The 16,135-nt window shown below is 42.2% G+C and overlaps 1 long non-coding RNA gene across 1 annotated transcript; it reads left to right on the forward strand.

Annotated features, from left to right (window-relative positions):
- Positions 1-291: 291 nt before the first annotated feature.
- Positions 292-14,031, forward strand: LOC144583379 (uncharacterized). The gene is made up of 2 exons (XR_013537121.1): positions 292-754; positions 3,202-14,031. It is a non-coding gene; the product is annotated as an uncharacterized LOC144583379 (long non-coding RNA).
- Positions 14,032-16,135: the final 2,104 nt, after the last annotated feature.

Raw genomic sequence — 16,135 nt, forward strand, 5'->3', positions numbered from 1 at the left:
TATGGTCAATGGAGTGTCACTTGTGCCCCCTTTGAGTTCCTTCTCCTTCTCAGCAGACCATGGTCCTTGACACACCAGTATCCAATGATGGAGGGAAAGCCCACACGACCCGTCCTCGTACAGAAGCCTTCACCGAGCTCTGAGGCTGGCACACGCCTTTATGAGGCAGCCTGAGGCCCAGATCCTCGGACATTGTCACTGGGTCCCCATTGGGTGACCGGTGCTGACATCACCTCAGCCACCAACTCGCATATGGCCTTCTGCGGAGTGAAGGTATTTTTGCTGACTTGAGAGGGAGAAGCCAGGAGGATGGTTGAGGGGAGGGGGGAGCAGGGGAGAGAAGGCTGGGTGTCCACAGACCCATGTGTCACTCAAACATTTGCCTGTTCCTTGCAAGAGATCTCACCCGAGCCTCCCCCTCCTGCTTCTAGCAGATTTAGGGTTTATTTCTGTCACTTGTCGGCTATAATGAAGTTACAGAGAGAACTGGGTTGCCCTTGTTCCCATATTTGCTACTAAATCGATCTGTTTGTCATGTCTTTCTCATTTACACATGCTTTCAATATTATACAAGAACCCAGCCATTTCTGTTTATGCATGTGTATAATATTTGTCTATAATAATCTTTATTTTCTTTTGTATCAGTTCATCTACTCAGCTTATAGCCTCTGGCAACAATCAACCTGATGACCTAGGGCATTTGCAAGATGGAGATGATGCCGTGTTATTTTTCATCAGCATCTGGATGTCTCAGGTATATCCTCTGAACATGATTGTTGCAAGTCTGGCTATTGTGGCAGCTAGCCAGAAATCTGACACAGATTTAATATTATTACACCATTAGAAGACATCATAAATCCCTTTGGCAATTGACACCATTATTTTATGTATTAATTATACATTCCATCTATATACTGTATAACATAGTACTTTGTTTTAAATTAGCTCCAAGTTTCATTGGATGAACTCAACATATTTTTAAAATATTAACAATAAGTGAGATTTTTTTCTTCCTTTGCCCTACCATTAAGAGATGTGAGTGATGTGGCAAGAAGTCTTAGTAAATTCAGCTCTCTTCTGTTATGTGACATAGAGGGACATTGTGTGTTTTTTTAGATAGATGCATAGCTTAAACCATTTTTGCATTATTCTGTTATGTTCCATTAAGTCACTTCTGGCTTATAGCAGCCCTAATAGGGTTTTTAAAGATAAGTGAGATATTTAACTAGTGGCTTTACCATTGTCATCCCCTAATGAGTTCCCATAGTCAGTTGGGAATTTGAACCAAGGTCTTCTGAGTTTCCATCACTCTATCCGCTATACCACACTGGCTGTCTTTTACAATATTTTGTCATGATTTTTGACACTTACAAAGCGTTTAGTACTTTGACTTTTTGTAAAGTGTCTGAGTGAATCCAGACTTGGTCATGGTTAAGAGCATAAATAAGTGGTACTTCAATTTAGTTTCTTTTAATTTTAATGGGTTGCCAATGGGCATAGCTAAATCTGGATCCAACCCACTGTGCCTTCATCCTAGGTACATTGCAGTCCCATACATATCCTATCAGAAACAAGTCCCATTGCAGTGCACTCTCAGGAAAGCTGGAATTCAATCACATTTTTAATGGAATAGATTGGAACAATTATCCATGATCCAAATGGAGCATCTCCCAGTCAGATCTGAATTTGGACTAGTACATTTTCAGTGTCAATAATAAACATAATAAAAATGGCATCTGTGTAATGCAAAACATTATATACAGATGCAAGTCCCGATTGAATATGAGCCTTATGCTGAATCAAGCCATTGGTCCATCTTTATTATCTGTATTATCTACATGTAGTAGCAACAGTTATTCAGAGTCTCACGTGGTAGAGTCTCAGGTTCCCAACATTTAATTCTAGAACTTTCTACAAAATTTTGAGCTTTCCTTTTCCTTGTGTGGTTGTCATAACCCATCTGCCTTCCTTGCCAGCACATTAGCCAAGACTACCATACTAGTAGAATGATCACCAGTTGTTTGACGCTTTCATCATGAGTAGCTCAATGCACACACAAAAACACACACGCTACCTAGAATCATTGACCAATTTGTCTCCAAAGAGCATGAACCTTTACTTGGAAGAACCTTTCTTCCATGTGATGAGATTATCACTTCTTGTTGTTCTGACACCAGGTCATCTGGATCCATGGTTAGGCTAGGTAAATCGGCAAATAATCTGCTGAGGATTACTACAACCTCAAATGAAAATAGAAAACAAATTTTAAAACTGCAAACAAATGTACCGTATTTTTTGCTCCATAAGAAGCACTTTTTCCCTCCAAAAAAAGTGGGGGAGAAGTCTGTGCGTCTTATGGAGAGAAGCTGGAGATTTTGCCCCCACTGGCCCCATGGAGGGAGCCTCGCAAGGGTCTGAGCAAACCTTCCAGGACCCTTGCGAGGCTCCCCCCACCCCCACGGGGCCAGCGGGAGCGAAATCGCCAGCTTCTAGGATCTTTTCTGAGCCTTTCAAGCCTCAGAAAAGGTCCTAGAAGCTGGCGATTTCGCCCCCGCTGGCCCCATGGGGAGGTGGGGGGAGGCTTGCAAGGGTCCTGGAACAGACCCTAGGACTCTTTGGAGGCTCACCCTGTCCCCCCTGCCGGGACAGAGGAGGCGAAATCGCCACCTTCTGGGACTCTTTTGAGGCTTGGGAAGCTTCAGAAGAGTCCCTGAAGATGGTGATTTCGCCCCCTCTGGCCCCCGGGGGGGGCAGGGTGAGCCTCCAAAGGGTCCTAGGGTGTGTTCCATAAGACGGACCTCTCCATAAGGCTCACCAAATTTTTAGGAGAAGAAAACAGATTATTATTTTCCTGTTTTCTTCTCCTAAAAATTTGGTGCGTCTTATGGAGAGGTGTGTCTTATGGAGCAAAAAATACGGTAATTAATGTTTTTAAGGCGTCTTTAAATTTTTCCTCAGCAGTTTTTGTGGCTACGGTTCCATTCTCTGGTACTCATTAAGAAACAGCCTTTAAGAAACTAGAATTAAGTATAGTTTCCTTGACAAGTATTGAAATATCACATGAGACCCATCTTTTAAGAACCATGCAAAATGCTGTATAACTCTCTGAAAAAAATCATAAGGATACACAGGGCATTATTACGATGTAATCATTGCCAATGACATATCAAAGATCTGTGATGTGGATTATGTGTTTTGAAGGAGTGGTGACCTATGTGGACGATATTTCAGAAGAAAGCTAAGCATCTATATTTGAAATGCTGCCCGGACCAAGTTGAGCTGAATAATAAAGAACCTCAGGAAGAAGAGGTGGGAATGCCCATAAACAATTAGTCCCTAGAGAGCAGAAAGTACAGGAACTTAAGTCACAGCCTTCCTCATGGTTAAGTCTACTGCATTTCTATTTAAATTTAGCAAATATTTCTCAATGTGCATATCTACATATACATTAGCATATGCCCCTTCTGTGTAATTGGTGACCTGTTTTGTGATGATGAATTTCTGCTTTTTGAAGTTATGATAAGCGTCCAGCCTTGGGAGCTGTCCCAGAAAAAGACTTGGAACCAGTTTTGAGCAGCCAATTGTAAAAAGGAGAATGGGGAACAGGAATCAGATTCCTTGAGCATTGCAGGAATCTCCCCCTGTTCAGTTTTTGCCATCTATATGAAAATGGCAACTTTTTCCAAGAAGTATCTGAACACAACGGTGATAGACAGAAGGAGCTCAATCAACAAATCAAATAAAGAGGTGATGATTGTGTGTTTGGACTTCTAAGGACTTGTTGTGAAACAGGGGAGGGGAGGAGCTAGAGAGGGGCTTCTGAGGTTCTTTCATCCAGCTGAAACCTTGCATCACAGATCAGCCATAGTGGCTGAAGAACTGGAATTGTCCTATTCAGAAAAGGATTCCCCACCAAATCTGATAGGATGTGTGGAGGGGGGGCAACTGTTCCATATTCTGGGTGAGAACTGAAGTATAAAACTTTTCTCAGGCACATCCTGAAGCCAAGAAGCTGACAATGTGCCTGATAAACAGCAAGCATTTGATCTCAGACTCATCCAGAGACACGAGTGTGACACCAACACAAGAGGAATTCTATAGAAGGCAGAGCTTGAAAATGTTGCTGTTTTGGGCTGGAGGCGTCTTCAACTTGTGGTCTAAAAACATTTCCCAACTCTGATCTAAAGGGCTATTGCTGAAAGCAATAATGAAATCTAGCATTGGCAATGTAATTGTTTTAGCGTATTCCTAAGCACTGAGTTTAGTGGGACGAGCTCCCTAGCAAGAGTGGCCTAGGATTGCAGCCTTTGAGTCCCTTATACAGAGACATTATTAATTAAAGGAGAAGCCTATCCAGAAGTCAAAGGGATTTTAGAGAATGTTGTAGATGTTGCAAGGGGACTGGTCAGCAGGGCCTAGATCTTGTTCTACCTCCATCATCTGAGGCCCGGTTTACACATACAGCAGAAGGAAGCAGATGGTGGAATAGATAAACTATCATTTCAGACTACAGGTAGTGGATTGCATTGTTGAATGCTTCTCAGTGGGGCAAGGGCAGTGCCCATAGATATATTTCTGCAATAGCCAGGACTGTATCATTACAACTGGAGCTACCACTGCCAGTTGCCCTGTGTCCCTCTTTAGAAACAACACTCTAAGCATACTGTTTGAATTTCTTATACTACTGTATTCCTCAACATAGGATCACTGGGGCATTGCAGGAAATAAAAACTGTATACTGCCAACAGGAGTGTAAATGCCCCAGGGCACACTAGGCATCTTGCCAACATTCGAGGAGGCTCAGCAGAGAGCATGTTACAAGAAGACCCCTTAATTCTGGACCTGTTCCCACTTTCAGTCTTGAGACAGTCCAGTCCAATGAAGATGGTAATTACCAAAACTAGTGTAAAGGAACCTCTTCTGGCTGTTAGGTTCCTGTTGCTTTATGCTTTGCCGGAGGGGAATGGTTAGCAACTGGGCCACTTCAAGGTGTCTTGCTGTCCCATGAGTTTCGCTCGCTTACCGCTGCTACCCCTTGGACTTCTCTTTCCTGCTGCCGCCGCCACCTCTGCACCCAAAAAAGACATGTGATTCCTCAGGACTTTTCCCGATGGGAACATTAAATCCTCTGGCCTACGGACACCAAATCCTTATGAGTGCATTGGTTTGGGGGCAGTAGAGAGGAAGATAGGGTTACTTGACGACTGCTGCAGTGACATTCTTTGCGTTCACCTGAGGCTGACCCTTCACTGCATCTTTGCCTGGTAGCAGTCAACTGAGCTCCCAATTCCTGCCCCACAAAGACCCCTAAGGACCCCAGCTCTTGTCTTTCTACACGTGCACAACACCCAAGATTGCGGCAGGCCTTCTTGCCAAGTGATTTGATTATTTCATTTATTCAAACAGTTGTTCCATAGCCTGCTTTTTGATTTAAGTAATCTCCAAGATACCTAGAAGGCATGTTGGAAATTATATATGCACTCTTCTGAGGATCGAAGTAGACATTACAGATAGCCTTGCCATGAAAAGCTGAAATCTCTTTAAGTATCCCTAAGATGTAATTCCAAGTGATTTTTGTGACTGAGCAGTCATACCTGCAAACAAAGTTCGTGCTCACCTCCTAATGAACCAGTCATATAAGGGCACAAACTAATTTTCAAACTATAGGTGTATAAAAAAGCTTCTAACATCAGAAATGGTCATTTTCAGCATTTCAGGAATTTTTTTTTAAAGTGTGCTATATGCCCATATAGTTTGACCCTAAGAAATCCAGCTTAAAGATTCTTTCTGACTGCCAGGTGATTAGAAATGTTGTTGTTGTTGCTGATGATTATCATTTCTGGCCCCACAAATCTCAACAGAACACCACTCTACAACACAGAACATACTGCATAACCCAGCACAGCCACTTACCCAATATCTAGTGCTGGCTGCAGCCCAATCCTAATATTTTGCTGTACAGAAAACTTTTAGCTATTCGTAATAGTCAGATTAATAAAATTCTCAGTTTTTACTCCTACTTGTAATTTGGTTGCTGCATTTCCATCTTGGAATAGAAACTAAGGGAGCATGTAAGGGTCAGGGAGTTTCTAAGAAATACTCAGCCATGAGCAAATTAGGCACTTGCCATATTGGGAAGCACAAGTCTCTTTCAGATGATGGCCTGCTCTCTTAAATATTTATAACTGTTAATGCAACCCTGGTTTTTTACAGTCTGTCTCATCTTTTCCCCTCATCCTGACTTTTTACTGTTACATGTGTAGATTGGAGCCATACACATATACAGTCACATGCAATTGCCCCACAATGACAGCAGAAACATGGGTAACTTCGTGCTATTCCATTTCACATGCAGCTGCTTTCAAACAAGGAGCTGGGCAAACCTGAGGTCATTCTGAAGTGATGCAGCATATGTGAGTCAGCCCTCTCAAACAGTCATGTCAACGGGTTTAGGGCCATCTACTTTTTTTCCTGTCATTTACAAAATAAGAATGCAAAAATGTAATGATATATAGTTGAACTTTTAAAAATATTGTCTATAATTGGAAGACAAATGCAATCTATCACATAATGAGGAAGTCTCCACCAAGATTAACTGTATGCCTGCTCAGTCTGCTGTCAAGGTGCTAATTGTAGATGAGCAATTTCAAGGTCTATGTCTCTCTCATGTTACTTCTCATTATCCTGAAACTGGAGAGAGAGAGAGAGAGAGAGAGAGAGAGAGAGTATACAGAAAGTTAAGTGAAGTCTGAAAGTATTTTGGGGTTCGAGGCTCCTCTTTCTGCAAATCAGGTACATGGTTAGCTAGACAATGAAATGATGCATAGAATTGTAGAATCATGAGTTCCCCAAACCCGTTTAATGCAGGAATCCAAATCAAAGTACTGTATATCTGACAAGATGGTTGTCTAATTTTCTCTCAAATGCCTCCAGCATTGGAGTGCTCACTACCTCCCAAAGTAATTGGTTCCATTATCATACTGCTCTGACATGAAGATTTTCCTGATAGTCAACTAAATTCTGGCTTCCTCTAACTTTAACCCATTACACTCCGGGATGATCAAGAACAGATCCTGCCCCTCCTCTACGAAAGTATAAGAAGTCTTTGGTAAATGCTGTTATATATCCCCCCAGGCTTCTTTTCTAAAGACTAAACATGCAAAGTTCTTTCAATCTTTCCAGCTCCCTGATCATCCTTGTTGCCCTCCTCTGAACTTGTTCCAATTTGTTGACATCCTTCCTGAAGTGCGGTGTCCAGAATTGGACACAGTACTCAGGATGCGGCATAACCAATGGCAAACATAGTGGATCTAGTACCTTGTGGGATTTGGATATTATACTTCTATCAATGCAACCTAAAATAGCAATTGCCTTTTTTTACAGCTACATCACACTCTTGGCTGATATTCAGCTTGTGATCTACAACAATTGTAAGATCTTTCTCACCCATAGTATTACTGAGTTAGAAGCATAGTAGTGAGAAGCATAATGCAAAATTAATAGTTTTATTTTTATACTGGCAAAGCTCACTTGTTAATCAAGCTTGTTATTCTTTTCTATTCTGAAATAGCTTTATTAGAAGATATGAAGGGTGAAACATTTCATCAGGCATCTGAAACAATGACACATTTTATGAGGCATATTTGGCACACTGCAAGGTGTCATGTTTGATACCAGCACTCGATGTACTGGATATGACTTGTTACACGGCTGCATGCAAATTGATCAGGCTTGTCCTGGCCAGAAAAGGCAAAAAGATCTACGGACAAGACTGCTATATTGAATTTTGGATCCCGTCAGGTTGAACTACTTGCCTTCAGTTTAAACAACAACAGTTTAAAGCAGTTTAAAATCTGATGTCATAATTAGGCAAGAGATTTGAAAGGGAATAGCTTACATTTTTAAAAAAAGGAATATGCATGTGCATTTTCTCTGGAGAAGAGGGAACTGGGTCAGGTACACTATCTTCTTGGTGCCCGAGTATAATAAGTTCCCCCCACAGGCAATTTTTTAAATTATTTGTGTAACGATTAGTTATATTTACATCTCATTTTTCTTCCAGTAAGGTTAAAGTGACAATTATAGTTCTTTTCTTCCCTGACTTTATCCTAACAAGAGTTAGGTAATGCTGAAAAAGAGAGTGACTGGCTTAACGTTGCCCATGGCTCAGAAGAGCCTTGGAATCAGAGTCATTATGAAATCACTTTCCATGTCAAAACTTTCCACCTATGCATCTAGAGGTTTCTTGTGTGTGTCAGGGGAGAGGCTGAGCTTGGCAAACAGCATAGGAATAAGTTTTACATTGCTTTTCAAAACATGGCCCCAGCATTCCAGCTCTAATCTGAGCTATGGTTGGGGGGGGAGTCAGGGGGGATGTACAATGTTGTTGTTGTACCTTTCCAATTAAAAAATAAAGGAGATTTTACCATGAGATTCCCTAGCACAATATAACCTATGCGAGACTCATTCACAACAGTGTCAGCAGGTGTAAAGTCTCTGGCAAAATAGAAGTGTCATCCCTGGGGCTTTCCCCAGAGATCAAGGCTAGAAATATCCACAGGAAACCATCATCCAGAGTTCATTTAGGGGCAGCCTGCTCAGGGGCGGGTGGGATGGGGTAGTGGGCTAAAGGTGTCCGGGGAAGACAAAAGTGACTCTGGTTTTGTCCTCAACACAGCTCTGTGTTGCTCTGCCTGTCTTCTAAACAGCCCAACCGTCCATCCAGACAACCTGTAATGGACTCTGTTGAATTCAGGGGCTGCAGATATTATAAATGCAAGTGCACTACCTGGTTTGCAGGGGTTTATAGGTGTTAAAGAGCACAAGACACCCTCTACCTGTAACCATGGTATGTTTTCCCTCCTGTTCATTTGTTATTTCAATTTCCATAATAAAATTGATTAGGAGGAGAAGATGGCATAGCCACTCCACATCCTGTTGATGGGTAACTCTACAAGTGCTCCATTTCTAAGCACCCCAGAATTCTTCTGCTAGAACACTTGAAGCTTTAAAAAGAGAAAGAAAGACTTGTAGCAAAAGTTCCCTGAAGTTTATGCCTTTATACTCTTTAAAGTACCACCAAACTCTTGGTTAACACAGGAACTTACTTGGCATCATTTTAAATATTTTTTCACCTTCCTTGTCTGTATTTACGTTGCTCTTCCTCTTTCTGTTTCCTCTGCAAAGAGAGGTATTTTCTCTGTCTCTCTGTTTCTGTCTCTCCCTCTCTTTGTGCTTCTTTTTGCCGCTGGTACCATGCCAGTCTTCCATGAGTTCTCAGATATAATAGTTAATGCCACTGAGGTTTGCCCAGCTGTCTCCTTCGGGAACCCTTGGGTATATGCCATTATGTCCTGCTGACTTGAATTCAGTCTGGTATCCCATGTATTTGTTAATGTGTTCCTTTGTTATCTTGACCTGTGTTGCCATCCGTCCTGTGTATCCTGCCAATTCTGCTGTCAATCGCATCCTCTGCCTTCTTTGAAATGTAATCACAAGACAATGGAAGAGTAAAACAAGGCAGAAAGCAACGTATTGAAAAATAGGTTGGATTCAGCTTTCAGAATGGAACTGTGTGTGTTTCATGTGTTGTCAAACTCTATATGATTTATGGTGACCCTGGTAGGATTTCAAGGTAAAGGTAAAGGTACCCCTTGACATTTTTAGTCCAGTCGTGTCCAACTCTAGGGGGCAGTGCTTATCCCGTTTTCAAGCCTTAGAGCCAGCGCTTGTCCTAAGACAGTTTCCGTTGCCACGTGGCCAGCGTGACTGGGGAACGCCGTTTTACCTTCCCACCGAGTTGGTACCTATTTATCTACTTGCATTTACATGCTTTTGATAGGTGAGGTATTTAAAGAGTTGTTTTACCATTGTGTGATTTTTACCATTGTATCCAAGGGGGCTTTTAACCCAGGTCTCCTGAGTTTTAGTCTATCAGTCTATCTACTACACTATACCATCTCTCTAATTAGCATGGAACACATGTACAGAACTATACGTATCAGTGTTTGTAAGTCATGACTAACAAATCCCTTTTATTTCAATTCGTCTGTTCTAAGTGTAAATAAGTATAGATACAGTCCAATAGGCTTCACAGTTTCACAACCTGCTATGCTTTATAATGCCCAATTCCAAGTGTGTTTTGAACAAATGAGTTCTTCCTCAGGGGAGATGCTAAACCTGCTAATACCAAAGTGTGTTCCGGCTTATTATGTAGTGGTAATGAATCTGAGGAATCTTTGAGGTAGAGAAGTGCTTCACAGGAGATGATGAAAACCTCTAAGGTAGTACCATTCATCCTTAGCATTTCAGGAGTCCACCATTTTATTCTGCTACGTCCTGAAACCAATCACCCAAATCACACCAAAAGAACAATTTCAAAACCAAAAAACAAGAGGGCAAAGGAGGATATAGATTAAGATACAGGGTGTACAATGCTAATCTATACGTATAGATATAAATATAGATATTACTACCTGACCAATTTATTTATTTATTTGTTTGTTTGTTTGTTTGTTTGTTTGTTTGTTTGTTTGATTTCTATCCCGCCCATCTAGACCAAAGGTCTACTCTGGGCAGTTTACAAATTTAAAAACAATAAAACCAAAAACATATAGATCCAAGGTGGCGAAAGTACAGTATAAGAAATTAAGATATGGCAGGAGGGAAAGCCTGCTGTGCTCAGGGTTGGATCACCACTTACAATATGTGTTGCTCATCCTTGCTTGACTTTTGCTTGATCACCTGTCTGGGCCTGTGAGGTTAGGCTATAGCCATGACTTCTGCCTCTTCCCTCTTCTAGTACTCCAGCTTTAGACCAAATTTACTATGAATAAACATCCAAATAGAGGACAGACGCCTGCAGATAGAGGACTGTTACCTGACAACCCTGAAAGTAAAGAGTTGTCTTTCCTATAAAGTAGGCCATATGCCCATGCTAAACAAGGCTAGAGTAAAGAAAATGTGGTCATTTAAACCTGGAAACTCCTGCCCACCTAGTAGTTCAAAAGCATGTAAAATGCGAGTCGATAAATGGGTACCACCACGGTGGGAAGGTAATGGTGTTCCATGTCTACCGTGTTTCCCTGAAAATAACATAGGGTCTTATATTAGTTTTTGCTCAAAAAAACGCATTAGGGCTTATTTTCAGGGGATGTTTTATTTTACAGTCATGTCATCTTCTGGTTGCTGCATAATGCTGCACAATGGTGGAGGGTGGGGTTTCACTTAACGAGGGCTTGTTTTGGTGGTAGGGCTTATATTATGAGCATCCTGAAAAATCATACTAGGGTTTATTTTCAGGTTAGGTCTTATTTTCAGGGAAACAGGGTAGTTGCACAGGCTATGTGACCATGGAAACTGTCTTCGGACAAACACTGCCTCTACGGCTTGGAAACGGGGATGAGCATGGCGCCCTAGCGTCGGACATGACTGGACTAAATGTCAAGGGGAACCTTCACGAGGTACCTTTAACCTGGAAAAAGAAACATTTGTCCAACTGGTGTACAACTCTCCTGAGGAAGAACAAAACTACTAGGAATTCTAGCCAAATTCATGCCCTCTTTTTCAAATTTAATGCTACAGAGAAGTGTAGTCCTGCCTATATTTTCCCTCACCGAAAGAAAGTAGATGAGGGGTTTATTTCTGTTTGGCTTTATGTTTGTCTGTGAAGTATTTCACTTTCCTTTTGGACAGACAAATAGCATATGACTTGTTTCAACTTAGGTTTCAAAAGGGTCCTCAGTCTATGAAGTGTATTAAAATACAGTTTTTGCATGCCACCTTTAAACCAAAAAGAAGTGGTCCCAACACCCTCACAAGGCATGTTTGGTGGAGACACGGGAGAAGGCTTTCTCTGTTGTTACTCCCATACTCTGGAACTCCCCTCCCCCCCATGGGAGGCCAGGCTGGCCTCATCTTTGCTGTTCTTCCACACGCATATGAAAACCTTTCTTTTCAGGCAAGCTTTCCTAAATGACTGATTGACCAAGATAATTTTTTTAAGAGATTGTTATTGTATTCAGTTGTGCTTTCAATATTGCTCAGATTTATACGTTTTAATAAGATATCTGTTTAATTCTTTTTTAAATACTGTAATAATTTATTATTTTAGCTTTTAACTTTGTTTCTTTTAATACTGTAAACTGCCTTAGATCCTTTAGGAAGGCATATAAGTATTTTAAATTAAAATAAAATAACTCTGATGAACTATTTTGGTATCTTCCACTACTTGGGGGTTGTTTGGATTTCCTCTTATGCAATTTCATGGCGTTTTACGCAAATGTTCAGCTTCCTGCTTTCCTAACACCTCCACATGTGTTTCTGCTGGGTGTTGTGAAGAGATGAGATTTCCTGATTTCTTGGACTGCAATTCCTGCAATTTTCCATTCTGCATGTTCTACCCGATGGACAGACGCCTAAATGTGGCTCCTGTCCCTACTGTGGAACTCTTCCAGTAAAGGTCCTTGTCCACATTTCTGATCTGCCCAGCTGCTGCGCTGATCTTGTTGGCAAATTCTTGCCTTTCTAACAGTGCATAATGGATTAGTTTGACTATCCATATTTGTATTCCTATAGCAAATTTTGCCGGCTATGGTTTTTGGCAAACTGTATGCTACTCAGTGCTGCCCAGTAGTTCTCCCCCATGACATGTGCAGATGATTACCAAGTGTTGCCCCCAGTTCTGCTTAACATGCCTACAGGAGTATATTTCAGGAAGGACTGTACTAATTTCTTCTCCCTCCTTGTCACTGATGGGGCATGCTGTCACTGTGACGTGTTTGTTAAAACCTTAACCTATCCTGGGCAGACCATCCAAGAACTTAATATCAGTTTCTTGTTTGATGATATGTTTAGTGCAATGTGTACCTTCCCTAATGCCATGATGACATGCCATTATGTGACCCTGTTGGCATTGCTCAGAGATTTTCCAGGTGGTCAGTTTTTGTGATGGTGTTAATGTACTTGTGTGTTCATTAATCCTTTATGTGCAGGCGTTCTTGTGGACTTGTATCCTCAGTTATCCAGTGTTCCTTATTGTCTCCCTTTTTGAGACAGGTATTCATTCTGTGCTGCACTGCTACCCAATGCCTCCTTTTTTCACCCTCACCATGCACAATAGCTATCAGATCCTCTCATGAACCTCCTCCCCACATGATTTGTTCTCATTGCAGGAGGACACAGCTTACTAGATGAGAATACTAGCCCATCCTGCAACACATCTGGCCTTGATTCTGACTTTTGCACAGACGTTGGCTTTTCCACTCCAGCCCTAACAATGACCAAGGGGCATGGTGGCAGATGTGTAGTCTGGAACGATTGCTTGCATCTGTATTCAACGGAACTTTTTTCTGCTCAGAACTAAACCCGTACTATACATTTTTATGTGCGTAAGTAGACACACAGACCCTGCCAGCCAACTATGCAACAGTGGTGGTCTCACTCCATGCTGTAAATGGAACAACACTCTCTGGACATTGCTGGTGTGTGGGGGGGTACTTTATGCAGGAAATATGTATTTCTAACTGGAAGTCACAACAAAAGGGCTACTCTAAATACTTACAATTCCTTTAAATGTTTGGAATTTGGAAATTATTCCTTGAAATATGTGGAATTGTTTACTCTATAGTAGCCAACGAGTACTGCAGTGCTGGCATAGATGTACGATACTATATAAATAGGCTGCAAGAAGGTCAGCATGGGGTATGATTGTAGGTGAGTTCAGGAAGGAGAAACCAACTCTCCCGAAAGAGATGGAGACAAAGTATGAATGGACTAACAGTTTGCAGGAGCGTGACCACCCATCATCAAGATCCTGTTCCTGTTCATCAACTTCTGCTGGATGGACACTCGTCCACGTAGTGTGAGCTTTGGTCTTCATCAGGATGTGTTGCTCCCCGTGTCTTCTTCATGTTGTGATGTCCTTCACTCTAAAAAAAATGAGCAAATTATAAATTTGAATTAAAAGGGGTGGGCATAGCCAACCTAATCACAGCTGCTGCACAGAGATCTGTTACTAGAGTTCTGGTGTGGCCATTGAAGTTTATTGGTTGGCAACACACTTGCATCCATGTGTGATGCTTGTCGCTAGTAGCCTTTCATTCTGGGTGCAAAGGTTGCACACTTTAACAAAGGCACTTTTTTTGCAAGTGCAAATAAACACCCTACTACATTATAGAGTGCAACTAGACTGGGGAATTTGGATCAAGCTGGGCCACATTTAAAAGGCTCTTATCTTTGGTGTGATCTGTTTTATCTCACACTTGATCCTCCCATTCACACTGGAGACATTTCTTCTCCTTTGAGTAGGATCCAGGCAGCACTTCAGATAGCTCCAATTTCTCCCTCTATTGATATGGCGTCGTTCAGTCTAGGGGAGAAGACACCCTTGTGAAACACAAGCTGGCACACTGTCCCCTGATGACCACAACACCATCTTCCATGCTCCACTAACTTCATTCTAGCAGTCTGCTCCTGTTGATAATGCAGCACCTCCATAATTGTTTGGTAGCAAGCCAACTTTATGCCAGTTCAAGACAGAATGATCTCAGCGTAGCTGCAAAGATTCTGACGCAACACCCTCCAAAACATCTTGATCAGAGGGAGACCCTGTGGTGCAATTGGGAAAAGATGAGAGTGTGGACAGGGCAGGTTTGGAGAAGAGAATCAGCAAGCGAGAAGAAGGTACCCTGTTTGAAAAGCAGCAGGCAACATCTCAGGGCAGTTCCTTCACAGTACAGTACTCTCTGGTGGAACTTATGACAACATTGTGACAAGGGATCGTGGTGGTACAGTACTGCTGGCGTTTTGAGTATCATAAGCACTTTTAATTTATAACAAATAATTCTTAACACCAGCCTTGTAAGGTATACCTATTTTGCAGTGGCAGGGAGGAACTGAGGTTAAACAGGAGGTTAAATTAACTCTGAGGAGTTCACTGCGGTCAAAATTAATGCTAAATTAACTTTAAGCTGAGTTAATGTGGTTGAAGTGGGTTTTTTGAATCAGAGTCTCATATTCTAGTGCATATGCTACCTCAACTCTGAGAGGTTTATGGGTGAAAGCAATCAAGTGTGTTAAGGCCTGCCCTGTTTTGGGTCTGATCGAGTTCCCAGATCTGAAGTGAAAGAGACAAAGTGCCTGGAACTGAGCGACCAAAGAAATTTTGCAAGATGGCAGTATTACATTCCATGTACAGAAGCAACTAACTGAATCTTGGTTCACCACTGGTAATGAGACAGGCAAGGTCTTCTATCACCTTTGAAAGCATCAGGCTAGTTTAGGGGGTTCGGGAAAGGCTGTGTGACATAAATATATCTAGCCTCTAGAAGAAGAGAATAGTCAGGGAGGTTAAGCAGAACAGCTGCCATTGCTGCTTCCCAAGACATGTACTTGAACTGTGCCTAAAGGTAGGGCCAGTCTAGACTTGGAATTGTCTACAGAAAGCAGGAACAGAACCTGAGAACCTTACTAGAAGAAGCGCACTGGTGGCATGCATTCTTGGAGACTCATAAATCATTGGTGTTGGCAGGAAGGTAAATGGGCCAAATTCTGCCCTGATGTAAAGCCGTTTCTAGGAAAGAGATACAGTCCTGTGACCCAGTATTAGTATCTTCAGTCCTTGTGGGCAGAACTCAGATCCCAAAGGTGGGGAACAGAACCCGTGAGCTAGAATTGCCTAATGTAACAGGGCAAGACCTCTGAGACTAGCTTGTTCAGATCAGGAATGAGCATGGAGTCCATTTGCAGAGAGGCTCAGGGTCAAGTTATGCAACGGGCCAGCCTGGGAAACCCGTGAATTTTATGTGCTGCAAAGAGAGGGTGTTGAGTTCCCTGCGCCCAATAACAAGCTCAGCAGCTGCATCCCACCAGGGTCCGGTTACTGCCGCAACCTTTCAGGATTGGCAAAGTCAGCGGCCACAAGAGAGAGTGGTAAGGAGGGGGAGAGGAGGGAGAAATAAGGGAAGGGGGTCTCTAAAAAGAGATGGGGAGGTCTTTGGGCTCACATTCCTGAGAGTTAAGAGAGGACAGCCTTAGCAAACAAGGCCAACTCACAATAGATGCAATATAAACCTGCCCCAGTGAGTCAAGGGCACCCTAATTTGTTTGGGTTTCCCCCCCTGAATCTTTATGGATG

This window comes from Pogona vitticeps, chromosome 6 (genome assembly GCF_051106095.1).
Source record: "Pogona vitticeps strain Pit_001003342236 chromosome 6, PviZW2.1, whole genome shotgun sequence".
NCBI lineage: Eukaryota > Metazoa > Chordata > Lepidosauria > Squamata > Agamidae > Pogona > Pogona vitticeps.